The 14,946-nt window shown below is 38.8% G+C and overlaps 1 protein-coding gene across 1 annotated transcript in view; it reads right to left on the reverse strand.

Annotated features, from left to right (window-relative positions):
- Positions 1–13,500, reverse strand: part of LOC120536098 — a 63,137-nt gene extending 49,637 nt beyond the window's left edge. Inside the window, exon 1 of the mRNA XM_039764471.1 lies at positions 13,279–13,500. The gene's annotated coding sequence lies outside the window, so the exon portion shown is untranslated. The remainder of the gene's footprint in view (positions 1–13,278) is intronic.
- Positions 13,501–14,946: the final 1,446 nt, after the last annotated feature.

Consider the following 14,946-nt stretch of genomic DNA (forward strand, 5'->3'; position numbering starts at 1 on the left):
TTGGAAATTAAAGAGGGAGAAGAGCTGTGATGATTAAATAAGATGAAATCAAACAAATCACCAGGACCAGATCATATTTATCCTCGTGTTCTTAAGGAGGCTAGTGAGTTCAGACATAAACCGTTGACACTTATTTTAGGAAGTCACTGAGCACTGGAGAGATTCTGAAGGACTGGAAAATGTCAAATATTATCCCATTATATAAAAAGGGTGACAGAGCAGATCCAAGCAACTATAGGCCAGTAAGCTTAACATGAAACATCACAGGAAAATTAATGGAAGGAATTATTAAGGAGAAGATTGAGCAACACATTGCAAGGACAGGAATTATGAGGAACAGTCAGCATGGGGTCAGAAGAGGGAGGTCGTGTTTTACTAACATGTTGGAATTCTATGAGGAGGCAACAAAAGCATACGATCAAAGTGGAGCTTATGATATTATTTATCTGGACTTTCAGAAAGCATTTGATGAGGTGCCACATGAGAGGTTGGGCATCAAATTAAAAGAAGTGTGAGTTCAGGGTGATGTTTTTAGATGGGTGCAGAATTGGCTCAGACACAGGAAGCAGAGGGTGATGGTGCGAGGAACCTCATCAGAACTGGCCGATGTTAAGAATGGTGACCAGCAGGGGTCAGTGCTAGGGCTGCTGCTATTTCTAATATATATAAATGATTTATATAGGAATATAAGTAATAATCTAGTTCTGTTTGCAGATGATACCAAGATAGGTGGATTAGCAGATAATTTGGAATCCGTTATATCATCACAGAAGGACTTGGATAGCATACAGAACTGGGCAGATTTGTGGCAAATGAAATTTAATGTCAGTAAATGTAAAGTATTACACATAGGAAGTCAAAATGTTAGGTTTGAATACACAATGGGCGGTTGGAAAATCGAGAGTCCACCTTATGAGAAGGATTTAGGAGTCATGGTGGACTCTATGCTATCGACTTCTCAACAGTGTTCAGAAGCCATTAAAAAGGCTAACAGACTGTCAGGTTATATAGCGCCTTGATGTGTGGAGTACAAGTCACAGGAGGTTCTGCTCAACCTTTATAACACACTGGTGAGACCTCATCTGGAATCCTGTGTGCAGTTTTGGTCTCCAGGCTACAAAAAGGACATAGCAGCACTAGAGAAGGTCCAGAGAAGAGCGACTAGGCTGATTCAGAGCTACAAGGGATGAGTTATGAGGAAAGATTAAAAGAGCTGAGCCTTTAGAGTTTAAACAAAAGAAGATTAAGAGTTGACATGACTGAAGTGTTTAAAATTATGAAGGGAATTAGTGCAGTGGATCGAGACTTGTATTTTAAAATGAGCTCATCAAGAACACGGGGACACAGTTGGAAACTTGTTAAGGGGAAATTTCGCACAAACATTAGGAAGTTTTTCTTTACACAAAGAACGATAGACACTTGGAATAAGCGACCAAGTAGTGTGGTAGACAGTAAAACGTTAGGGACTTTCAAAACTCGACTTGATGTTTTCTTGGAGGAAACAAGTGGAGAGGACTGGCGAGCTTTGTTGGGCTAAATGGCCTGTTCTCGTCTAGAGTGTTCTAATGTTCTAATGTGAGTGAATTGAACGAACGTCCTCAATCAATAATGTGATAAATGGGTTACCGTTCATACTATTCAGTTCTTCAATCAGTTTGTGAGGTTGGATGGGATGGAGTGCTGAAGAAAAATCCAAAATTAGTGCTCTGACATAGGAAATAGGCTTCAGAAAACCTTCAACCAGTTTATTTGCACCGGTGGGGAAATTAATTAAATAAATGAAACAATGACCCCTAAACTCATCTTACTATGTTAGCCTGTTTTAGCATGTTTAAGGCTAATGAAAACAAAATTGCATTAATTAAAGCCTGTCATTTTAGAGGCGTTTGAAGGGAGGATGATCACCACAGCGGTTTGAGGTGTGTAACTGTAATTGTTACAGAACGGGTTTTGTGGGATTCTTGTATGAATTGGAGGCGTTAAGGATTAATATCTGTGACACTAATACCTTCTGGTGTCTCATCTACATCTGTTTCTGTCAAAACTCATGTTCTTCTTCTCCTTTCCTGGTTTTTCAAATCTCTTAAAAGTGTCCCATTTGTGTCCCCTGTCATTCTGACTGCATTGTAGTGATGTGTTCCCATATGTCACCAGCTTTTTTTTGTCATTTTTTCACTCCTGAAACTTTTCTCCCCAGGCTAGTTTAGTCATTCCTCATTCTGCATTCTACAGTGACTTTCAGCTTATAATGTTTGATTTGACAGTTATCAAGTGAAAGAAGTTCCACTTTAATTGAGTAATGAACCCGTTCTTCCACTTTATTTTGGGTTTCACCTTAATAAATCATAAGCTTTGTGTTTCGAGTTGCTAAAATATTCAAACAAGTTTATCTCCATATATACAAAATCAACGTCTGCCTGTCTGTATGTCTGTCCGTTTTTCACGAGAGAACTACTTAATGGATTTAGTTTGGGTTTTTTTTCTATAATTTCCTCAAACATTCTGGTTGATTTTGCAGCCTCTCTCATTGCGCTAAGTATCATAGTTCACTTGCAGTACCGATTTATTTACTTGAATCCGAGAGAGGTGCAGCAGGCAGAGGAGAGGGGGACAGAATCCTCCTCACTCACATGCCAGCCTCGGGGCATATCTTACATCCACTTAGCTAGCAAACGAGAGAACTACTTTAACAGATTTAGATTGGGCTTTTTTCTGTAATTTGCTTGAAACTTCTGGTTGATGTTGCAACTTCTCTCATCACACTAAGAATTCTGAATCGCTTGCAGGAGTGATATATTCTTGATACTCCAAAAGAGAGGCTGCGGGCCGAGGGGAGGGGGAAGTTTGACATCAGGAGTGAGGTGGCAGGCACTGTCCTGTTTCACTTCTACGCAGGTGAAGCCACAGGAGATAGGTTGTATTTATATATATATATATATATATATATAGTGGGGAACAGCCCGGACACAGACAGGCGGACACCGATGGTTCAAGTACCACACAGGGTTTATTCATATGTTAACTATTATTTTCAGTGCACACAACCCACTTTCAGCCCAAAGTCCAGGCCTCTTTCCAATGCCTCTCTTCTCTCTTCTGACCACCGCCACTCCTCTCCTCCGAGCTCCATCCTCTTCCTCCCGACTCCAGCCCTCGAATGGAGGGAGGCGGCCCCTTTTAAATCCATCTGGACGTGCTTCAGGTGCCTCCCAATAACCTTCCGGCAGCCCTCCCAGGTGTTGTGGAAGTGCCAGCTGTGCACCCGGAAGCACTCCGGGTGTCTCTGGGCGTCTTCCCCCCAGCACTTCTAGGTGTGGCGGAAGTGCTGAGGGCCAGGGCTCCTCAGGCATCTGGGCACCCCCTGGCGGTGACCACAGGCCCCTATAGGGTTGCGCTTCGAAGCCCTGTCTCCCGTGGTCCCCAAAGCCACCAGGGCAGTCACCCCTTTATGGTCTGGAGGAGACATAATCCCTCCTTTGGTCCTTCTGGGCCTCCCGGCTGGGTACCATCCCCAGCTGCTTGCCACATATATATTTATACATACACTAGGGGGTTCACCCCCTGCTTGCTTCGCTCACCAACCCCACCGGCTTGAGCTAGGTGCCAAACACTATACCTCTCTGCCGCTCGTGTTGTGAAGAGGGGGACTGAGTGCCCCCCAAGGAGACGCGGTCGCTCCTCCGAAACCCCTTCTTTAACGGTGATACAATGGGAAACAAATACAGTATTTTTTTACCTTCTCTTTGCTTGATCAGCTGCTGCCTTGCCACATGATCTGCATCTCATATGGTGCTTCAAACATTTAAAAGCCTGCACAGCAGCTGTCCTACTCTTTGTCTTTTATTTCCAGCCCTTGGTGTGGTTAAATCTTTTGGCACAGTATCGTCTCCCGGGATGTGAGTTCTTCATATTTTTTACTTTATAATTCAAAAAGGAAATAAGAATCTGAAAATCTAACAACATCACATTAAAGTTTCATAAATTCTGAAAAAAATGATACCAAACATATATATGTAGGTTTTAAAATAAGCGTGACAAAAAAGTGACACATAAAATCGCTACACAAAATTGTTGCACTTTTTAGGCTTAGGATTTTATATTGTGACAGATAGGGGGCGCTGTCATCCCCTGGAACCCTCAGACCAGACGCCAGACACCAGATAAAAGTCCAAAATGTTGACTTTTTATGATAAATAAGTGCACAAAGCACCCTCCACTCCACAATACTCACAAACAATAATCAATACAATAATCCTCCTCTCCCAGACGCGTTGTTGCCTTCCTCCCAACTCCGCTTACCTGTCTGGGATCTCCCACAGTCCTTTATAGTTCATGACCCAGGTCAGGTGAAAACTCCTTTTCTTCAATCCGGAAGTACGTCATTTCTTCTGTACATGTGATTGGAACATACTTCCGGGCTGTAAGGAAAATAGACATCTTTGTGCCTCCCTGCAGCGTTCCCTGGTGGCCCCGACGTTATCCAGCAGGGCTGTGCATTAAAAGTCCATAGTCCATGATTCCCTGCTGGTATTCGGGGCACCTCCATGCTGCAGGGAGGGCTCCATCTGGCGGCCTGGGGTATTGGCTGGAATGAATGGCCGTTCATAGTCCACAATATATATGCAGAAAAGATATATATTTTGCTCCCCTAGTAACTCTTCTCACCCCGACTTAATTTTAATAATCACACTTTACGACGCTCTCTGTCAAATCATTTGCTTCAACCCTCTGACCTACGGTCCGGCCTGGGCAGTGAGTCTGGGCTACCTGCAGCACTTGTGTCAAAGCTCATTAGGTACGTTTGCTGCCAACAATATCCAGCTTGAACATCATTTTGTTTTTCTTTGTATTCCAATGCTGTCAGAAGTTTAGGGAAATGAAATGCTTAATACGGGCATGTCATTTGAAATCATTGCCAAGCTTACAGGATTAATCCAATAGAGTCCGGCTGCAGGTAAGACAGATTCAGCAACCTGAGACATTCTGAGGCCCATAAGCTGACACCCCAGTCAGCAGCATCTCTTTTGTCTCCGCACACTTTTCAGGAAGCCGTCTCTTGTTTCTCCGGTGTATTGGCGCCTACATTACACAGCCCATCAGGTCTGTTTCAATTCCTTTTAGTTCCTGATCTCAAAACAGTGGATTTGGCAGTTTTGAAGCCTGTGTATTCAGCATTTATTAAACTTCTAAACTATAGAGGCACACTTTTTAATGTTTCAAATATTTGGTACAACTCTTATTGTTAATTTTGTACTTCCGTCACATTAAGTGAATCGGTACATTTCTTAGGAGAACCCTGAATTACGGTGGGTTTAAGCCAAGAGTTCCCAAAGTGGTCGATAGTTTCAATGAAAAGATTTGGGGGTCGACGACAGCAAAAATAGACCCCCTTACTACTGCTATTTGTTTCTTACTTCAAAATATCCTAAATTAAGAAGTAAAATAATTAAAAAAAAAATCTCTTTTTTGATAAAAACACATTACATACCAAACGTGAGAACGAAAAGGTAAAATGTGTCATTAAAAGATTCACACGTAAGAATGCACGAAAATACAAACATGTCTGCGCATTGTCTTATCCAGCGTCTCTCAACCTTTACTTGTGACCCGAGTTTTCATAAAAGTTTTAATCGCCCCCCCTAACGTTTTTTTGAAAGGAGCCCACTAATACTAATTTCTTCTTTTTAAATTAATGATATATCATAGATGCAAATTTTATTATACCTACTTAACTTTTATCGACATTTATCGAACTCTATATTTATTGTTCTAGTATCAGAATGTAGTTTGAGTTCATTTGTTTTGGTTTCAATAAATGTATTTTTTATATTTTTGATTCTTGTTTTCTTTTTTTCACATCTTCGCACCCCCTTTTTGTTACTTTTTGCCCCCCTAACCCCACAGTTTGAGAACCACTAGTCTTATCGATCGTATCAAAGCAAGTGCGGACATGAAAAACCATTGCATGTCCGCACGTGATTGCAACGACGGATATTCAATATTAGCAGAATCGATCAGTCTTGTACGGTCATGCTTTCATAAAGCACTACAAATTGGTTTGTTTGATGTGACATGTACTTATTTGTGATTTGAACTTTGAGCATAATTATTTATTGAGGAGCAGTACTATGAAAAAGAAAATCAGAGGACACAGTTTATTTATTCGAGTTTGAACAAAAATCTTCTGTTTGAAGTGAGTACATACTTTGTTTTTTTTTTTTTTGTCACAGGGGTTTGTTAATAAAAGTTTTTATTTCTTCAGATAATAATATGACTGGACCAAAAAAAAAAAAAAAAATAAAAAAACGCAGACAGTACAGCTTGGACTATTTGTACTTATTTTGAATTTACATATTTATGTCATAAATGTAAAAAAATGTAATTTTCGTAAATGTTGCACAAGATAATGCGATATATTCCGTAGTCCTTTCAACTTTTTCAATCATTCATTACAAGTGATTAAAATGAAAAGTTTGATATCTAGTGAAATATTTAATATCGAGTACTGAACAAATGTATTCATTTGAGTAAGTAAAGTAAATGACTAGGTGGTCGACGGTTTTAAAGGTTTTTGGTACAGGGGTTTGCGGCCGAATAAAGTTTGGGACCTCTTGGTTCAAGCTGATTCACATTTTTATTGTTTCTTTTCTCTCTCTCTATACATTGCGGGTGTGTCTGTGAAGTAGCCTCGATAATACATTTAAAATAAAATACATCTATGTATCATACTTGCATAAACTCAAGCTTTTCAATTTTGAAACATTCAGTGAACACTATTGAGATAAGTCGAGCGAAAAGGCATTTTTACATTGGGGTTGTGTGAATGATGAAGCTGATTCAAATTTGTATTTATTTATGTATTTATTTATTTTTTTCTCTCTATATATACATTGTGGGTGTGTGTGATAAGACGTCCATGTTACTGGTTTCTGGAATTTATTTTACAGTAAATCATCTTCTTGATTTCCTGTTCTCACAGACTGCAAACCTCATATATACAGGTTGACCATGCAGTATATAACACACAGGTAAGCTGATTTAACTTAAAATAATGAAGCTTTATATCCAGAGCTCTCCAATATTTACATAACGCCCTGACATTTTTGAGGCAGCAAATTCTGTGGAATCGCCACACCTTTGTAAAGTTGGAAAGAAAGTTCAGGAAGTCTAAAATCGTCATCTTCTTCCAAATGCTATGGGTTTAATGGAATTGTGAAAGCCGATTTACAGTCTTCATCATCATCATCATCATCATCTTCTTCTTCTTCTTATGTTTCCCCACTTCTATGCGATGTCGCTGTGCTTGATCAATCTTCTCCAGACAACTCGGTCCTGCTCATACCTCCTCACCAGTGAAGCCAAATTCCTTTACAATAACGTATAATATAAGCTAGATTTATACTAGCTTTTTAAACATCGCCCATCCTTTCTCTTTGTTTTCAGTTCAATAATGTTCTTAGATTACATGAAGAAATGCAAATAACTTAAACATAACTGGTTTGCCTCGTGTAATATAATACATGAATTACCGCGCAATTGGTAAGGGGAACCGCGTAGCTTGAATATTAATTAGACCCGATATTTTTACGTAACTTGTCCGTAACCTTCACAAAATCTTTGACGTGTGCTTTAACAAAGCATGTTTTTTTGTAAGATTGACTTTAAATAGGTGGAAAGACCAGACATAATAGAGACATTCTTTAAATTCAAAGGTTTATTTGTTTGACTATGCGAAATGAAAAAAAAAAAACAAAAAAAAAAAACACATAACATTTGAAAGTAGTCTCGATAATACATTTAAAATAAAATACATCTATGTATCATACTTGCATAAACTCAAGCTTTTCAGTTTTGAAACATTCAGTGAACACTATTGAGATAAGTCGAGCGAAAAGACATTTTTACATTGGGGTTGTGTGAATGATGAAGCTGATTCAAATTTGTATTTATTTATTTTTTTCTCTCTATATATACATTGTGGGTGTGTGTGATAAGACGTCCGTGTTACTGGTTTCTGGAATTTATTTTACAGTAAATCATCTTCTTGATTTCCTGTTCTCACAGACTGCAAACCTCATATATACAGGTTGACCATGCGGTATATGACACACAGGTAAGCTGATTTAACTTAAAATAATGAAGCTTTATATCTAGAGCTCTCCAATATTTACATAACGCCCTGACCTTTTTGAGGAAGCAAATTCTGTGAAATCGCCACACCTTTGTAAATAAAGTTCAGGAAGTTTAAAGCCGGTTTCTTCTTCCAAATGTTATGAGTTTAATGGAATTGTGAAAGCCGATTTATAGTCTGCTTCTTCTTGTTCTTTCTCCTTATGTTTCCCCACTTCTCTGGGATGTCGATGTGCTTGATCAATCTTCTCCAGACAACTCGGTCCTGCTCATACCTCCTCACCAGTGAAGCCAAATTCCTTTACAATAAAGTATAATATAAGGTAGATTTATACTACCTTTTTAAACATCGCCCACCCTTTCTCTTTGTTTTCAGTTCAATAATGTTCTTAGATTTCATGAAGCAATGCAAACAACTTAAATATAACTGGTTTACCTCGTGTAGTATAATACATGAATTACTGCGCAATTAGTCAGGGGAACACCGTAGCTTGAATATTAATTAGACCCGATATTTTTTACGTAACTTGTTCCTAACCTTCACAAAATCATTGACGTGTGCTTTAACAAAGCATGATTTTTTGTAAGATTGACTTAAAATAGGTGGAAAAGCCTAACATAATAGAGAAATTCTTTGAATTTAAAGGTTTATTTTTTGACTGATGCGATATTTAAAAAAAAAAAAAAAACATAATATTTGAAAGTAGCAGCGATAATACTTTGGAAATAGAAAACATCTATGTATCATACTTGCATAAACTCAAGTTTTTCAGTTCTGAAATGTTCAGTGAACACTATTGAGATATGTCGAGCGAAAAGGCATTTTTACATTAGGGTTCTGTGAATGATGTCGATGGAAAATGTACATAAAATTAAAAAATATAAAGTTGAAATTTTGAGCAGAAATATTTTTTGAGTGATACAGTCACGCAGCCAAACCCACGCCCGCCGGTTAACGCGCACCTCAGCGGCACGTCTGTGGATACTCCGACTTGCGCGTCCACGAGAAAAAGACGTACCGTGCACTGGCAGGGGCCGGGATGGATGACCAGGGAGATAACGCAGTGCTGCCCACATGCCGGGTACTGCTTTTTATTTAAACGAATCCGCTGGGTAAAGTAAATATATTTCTTAAATCTGAAACAATAAAGCTACTTGGGGCTTAATTGATTTTATTTGGTTTGTTTAAGTTGTTTTTATTAGAGGAAATGGTTCGGGTTCACAGAGTATAATCTAAACTGCATCTCACTTTTTTATTAACATCCCTTAAATATTCCATTCTCAGCTAAATTCAAAGAATTACGAAAGATTTGAGGATAATTATACCAAAATACGCGTATATTTATTTGCTGTTGGGAGATTGAAAAGGTTTCTGCACTTTTTAAAATTACATTTATTAAGAATTTCAAAAACAAATACTTTTCTACATAGTCACCACTCTGGCACCTTCATTTTTAAGAATCAAATATCGCTATTTAATATTAGCCAGATGTACGTTTTACCATCCATCCATTATCCAACCCGCTATATCCTAAACTACAGGGTCACAGGGGTCTGCTGGAGCCAATCCCAGCCAGCACAGGGCGCAAGGCAGGAAACAAACCCCTGGCAGTGCACCTGCCCATCGTAGGGCGTACGTTTTACCAATAATTCTTAATAGCTCTATTGCCCTCTGAACAAGTTTCATGGTTCAAAGAAAATTCTGCCAAAATGAAGAATTAATTTACTTACTTATTTGGTTACTTATTTTCTGCGAACGCCCCCGGCACATTATTCATTAGCAGCTCGTTTAAGCGATACAGACACGATCAGTCAAGTACGAGGGGCTTTCAAAGTTTCCGCACTTTAACATTTTCGTTGGGAACGGTGAAGACGGGAGGAGTACTAATTGGGCATTAAAAAGTATAGTACGAAGCTGGAAAACCTGCATCGCAAACGATGGTGACTAGAAATGTGATCGTAATTTGTTAATAAACTGATAAAAAAAAGTGCAGAAAACGTTTTATACGTCGCTCGTATTTAAGTTAGGCCAACTGGGATCAGTAAAGTCATTCAAAGCCAGAGGCGTATAGTTCATGCCGCTCTGAATATGTTAACCTATTTAAATAGAAAATGAAAATAACGCATAGAGAAAAAATAATTTGCATAGATGTATTCATATATAGAGAAACAACAATAATTTTTCACATACAATTATTTAGGCATCAACAAGACAAGAATATAAACCGCGTTCTAATTATTAGTTTAATATAATTACGCTGCGAAAACCAGAACCAGTGTTGTGTACAAGTGATAGGTGGGGATGTTTTCTGCGCAGATCAAGAACGCATTCGGATTGATAAGGAAACGAAATTATAAATTAGCTGTTTATCTTCTTAGAAATTCTTATCTGTGTAATGTTTAAGTTTATTTTTGTTATTACTGTAACTCATAAATTTCAACTGCTGTGTCTGATGCCGTCACAGAAGGACAGTCTGAAAATGATTTCTGAAGCATTTGTGGATATAAATCAGAGAATTTTTTTTTTTTTCATTCATGAGCGATATTTTTCCGAACCCTGCTGCTTACAAAAGAATTGCACCGAGCGTTTTGGCCAATAACGCCGCCCCCAAAACTGTGCCGTTCGGGGCGGACCGCCCCCTCCGCTCGACCCTATAGCTACTGTATACGCCACTGTTCAAGGCCTCAACAAAAACTCCTAAATTTAATCACAACCCTCACGTTATTAAGAAGGGGAGATGAACTCGTGCATCGCCCCTCTAAAAACGAACATGTCACCTCCAAGTCTCAGACCCCAAGGATCTTTCTGAACACCGCATATTGAAGCCAAACGCGTGAAGAAAATCAAGCGAGCCATAACTGAGTATGCGTTGTGTAACCAGTGTGACAAAATCAAAACACTAGCACCTTTATTGGTCATATCGATTAAAAATAAAAAAAAAGAAATTAAGACATTCACAATAGTTATATAAATATTGGAACCCATTATTATCATGCACATTTTACACGTATGTGTACGTTCAAGTTTTTTTTTTCCTGACAGAATAAAGTTAGCTGTGTGGGATGGAAGCCGCACTAAAAGTCTGGAACAAGACGAGGAACAAAGTCATCGAGTTTTAACAAAGAAGGATGGCGATTTTTTTTCCTTTCGTTCAAAAAGAAGCATCTGAATATTTCACCCATTTCTTCCATTAAAGGCTTCATGTTCATTGCGAAACTGGGTCTAGAATGTCATCTTGAAGGAGAAAATAGCCACCGATTCCAGCTGGTCCGGTTTAAGCCTCATTAGCCGCCTTATCTGTAAATCCAACTGCGCGGAACAAATGTTTTGGGGTCCCTTGGAGGTGCCGCTATAAGGACAGGTACAGCAATTAATACGACATTTATGCGCTTTCTGATATACATTCAAATGAAACAGCCGCCTGCTTTAACTTTTTTATTGAAACGCGTTTAACTGATTTAATGCAATTCCGACACATTTTAGATTCCGCTATTGTGTGTTATGTATTTTGAATCTGGGAAAAGTTGGGTTTCCTCCGGTTGCTCCGGTTTACTCTCACAGTCCAAAGACATGCAGGTTAGGTGCACTGGCGATTCTAAATGGTCCCTATGTGTGCTTGATGTGTGTGTGTGTCTGTATGTGTGCCCTGCCCGGGGTTTGTTTCCTGCCTTGTGCCCTGTGTAGGCTGGGATTGGCTCCAGCAGACCCCCGTGACCCTGTAGTTAGGATTTAGCGGTTTGGATAATGAATAGATGAATGGATGGATAAACTTTATCGTTTGATATATTTTCAACATATATATCTTTCGATATATTTCGCTAATCTATATAACAGCAAAATGCCATTTTTGAGACGTCCAGGGAGCGGAGCCCTGTCCGTTGATTATTACCAATTAGAACAACATCTCGTCAGATCGCGGAGCAGGCAGGAAATTGATGGATGTCTTAAAACATTGAGCTTAACATTTCCACCCTGACTAAAACTGATAAAGTTAGATATGAAAGGCACTATATAACCGATTTGACCGTTGGCCCTTCGCTCAAATCACTTTAGATTTGTACATTTACTTATTTTGGCCGACGCCATTAACCAAGGCGACTTACAACATTTACCATACAACTGGTTACATTCCTTTTGGTTTTCCAATTGGCGAACAGTCGGGTCAAGTGACCTGCTCAGGATCACACAGTGTCATGGTGGAATTTGAACCCACGACCTCAGCGTTTAAATTCCAAAGCCTTAATCATTACATTATACTGCCTGCCACTGAGAAGATGCACTATTATAGGGATGACGTCTGAATATTTTCATTTTGTAATCTCAATGAAACCACTGGATCCATAAAGACGAACCTAAATGTCCTCAATTATCTGTTTGTCATCAAGGAAAGTGTCGCCTGAGATAACCAGGCGGGTAATCTTACTGCATCGAGCACTAGAGAAAGCCTTAATGTTTATAAACGATTGTCCTGTATGTGCATCTTACTCACTCTCTTCAGCAGAACGTTTGAAGAGAATTAAACAAAGTTAGAATTTTTTAACAACTTATTTAAAAGCATAACTGGGAGAGCCTGCTCCAAAAACAAGTAACTCCAACAGAAAGTCAATAATAATAATCAAAGTAATTAAACACATCAACCCGTTTGCTAAATTCTCATCATATCAGTCCTGTCGACTTGAATATCTTATTCTAAAATGTTAAAAATGAAATGATTCCTATTAGTTCTCGGAGATCTGCACCGTGTACTGGCGCGTTCCGTTCTGTTCTGCTTCATTATTATGGTCCGACTATTGCGGTCATTGCAGGTGATATTTCCAGTAAAGGGCCAAATTGCAGATGATATTTCCAGTAGGGTAATAACTTTGATCTTATTGAGCATGTGGGCGTGAAGACTTTAACCCCAATCCACCTTCCACAACACCCGCTCCCCTAGACCCCCTGCCCCCCAGTAATTCAGATTTATCGTTTACGATTGGACGTTGCCGCATACATCACTCCGACATAGCCAATTCAGAGCCTCCAGGTAATGGCTGACCTCTTTTATTTTTCTAAATGTTCCGAGGTTTGGTTCATGTATCCTGTAGCACCTGTTAGGACTCAGCGCGTTGTCAAATATAATGGAAGAAAATATATAATGAGAAACTCACCCGGGACGCGGCAGAAGGTGTGTTGGTGCCCTTTGCAAATAACCCAGATCGACACTGAAAAAAGTAGGACAGGTGCAACGGCCCCGAGGCTCCTTCCTGATGCCTTTGTTGGTTATGCCAACATGGGCGTTCCCGCGTGTCACTTGGAAGGTCCGTGACTCCCTATGAGAAGGATGATATTGGATGTGACGGTAGACTGAAGATGTGAACGACTAAGCTCATTTAACCACGGAGCGTTAAGGGGAGGCGGCAACAGTTCGGTGGAGGTGCAGCGGTAACGCCCAGGGAATATATATATATAAAAAAAATAATAATAAAAAAAGCTAATGTAAAAACAGAAATATTGCAGAACGGCTTCGAAACCGCACGTTCTTATGTAATATTTCTTTAATGCTACACGATTGTGGTTGAGTGAGTTCTCTTGTTTTTATTTCCTTTTTACAGTTGCGGTGCTCTTCTGGAGGTTAGTATGTCTGCTGGAGTTCACGCATTCTAGCGGCCTCATGTTTCGCTTTCTGCATGGGCCGCTTATTAAGGTTGCTGGTATCTTAGCAACATTGAGCGAGGTGACGCCGTGGTGGAGCTTCGGCCTCCGGAGATTCAGGGTTTTCACATCGCTGGACTTATATATGTGGAGTTTGCGTGTTCTTCCAGTGTCTAGTAGGTTTCTTCCCACAATCAAAAGACGTGTAGCTCGTTGATCGGCGAAGCTCATCTGTGTGTGTGTGTGTTCAGAACTTGTTGTTCCCACCTTGCAGCCCGGGTTAGGCTCAAACGATCCTGCTCAAAGTAAAGCTGGTATAGAAAGTGGACGGATTGCTGGAAATACATAAAACAAAAGTAATGATCAGTTCGGGAATCAAATCTCACTAGTTCTATATTTTGAAGTAGAATTTATTATTATAGCTATTATATAGGGAAAAAAGGAATCAGAATTGTATATTTGAATTCCATGACAGACATTTTCCACTTTTAAGCACGGTTTAGCCAACAAATCCAACAAGAAAATGTATGTCTGTTATATCTTTTCCATAACAAACAGAAAGTTTAAGGTGAGGCGAACCTTTACAACAGAGGTTTCTTGGCGTGAAAATAAATAAATAAATAAATAAATAAATAAATAAATAGGCAAAAATGTCTATGGAAAAGTCAAAGAGTGAGGATGAAAGAGCCACACGGTTTTTGTTGGGTGCATTAAAACCAATGATGTGCACCGCTGCACAGGAAAATCGCCAGTCGTGTTTACAAAACTAAACGTAATTGAAATAAACGTTTATTATATTTTGAACATATTTTAAAATACGTTACAAAATACTTCAAGGATAAATATGGATTACAAAATTTTGCAGTGTACTTAAATACACTGTGAAATGTGTACATTATTGCTGTTTTTGCATAATGCATGCATGTTTCAAAATATAAAAATGTATTTCTCAATGTTTAAAAATATTTGGAATAATATACTGTAAAACATATATATTACAAAGTATTTTTTTTTTAAAAATACTGTCAATAGTTATACTATAAAATATATTTTAGAGTATATACAGGCATTTCAATATATTTTAATATGCTTTTTTTGTTGTTCTTGTAATTTTCCACTAGAAAAATTGCTTCAGAATGGTTTCTCTATATTCCAGATATGCAGTATTTCTGGGTAAAACTGAT

This window comes from Polypterus senegalus, chromosome 9 (genome assembly GCF_016835505.1).
Source record: "Polypterus senegalus isolate Bchr_013 chromosome 9, ASM1683550v1, whole genome shotgun sequence".
In the NCBI taxonomy this organism is placed as follows: domain Eukaryota; kingdom Metazoa; phylum Chordata; class Cladistia; order Polypteriformes; family Polypteridae; genus Polypterus; species Polypterus senegalus.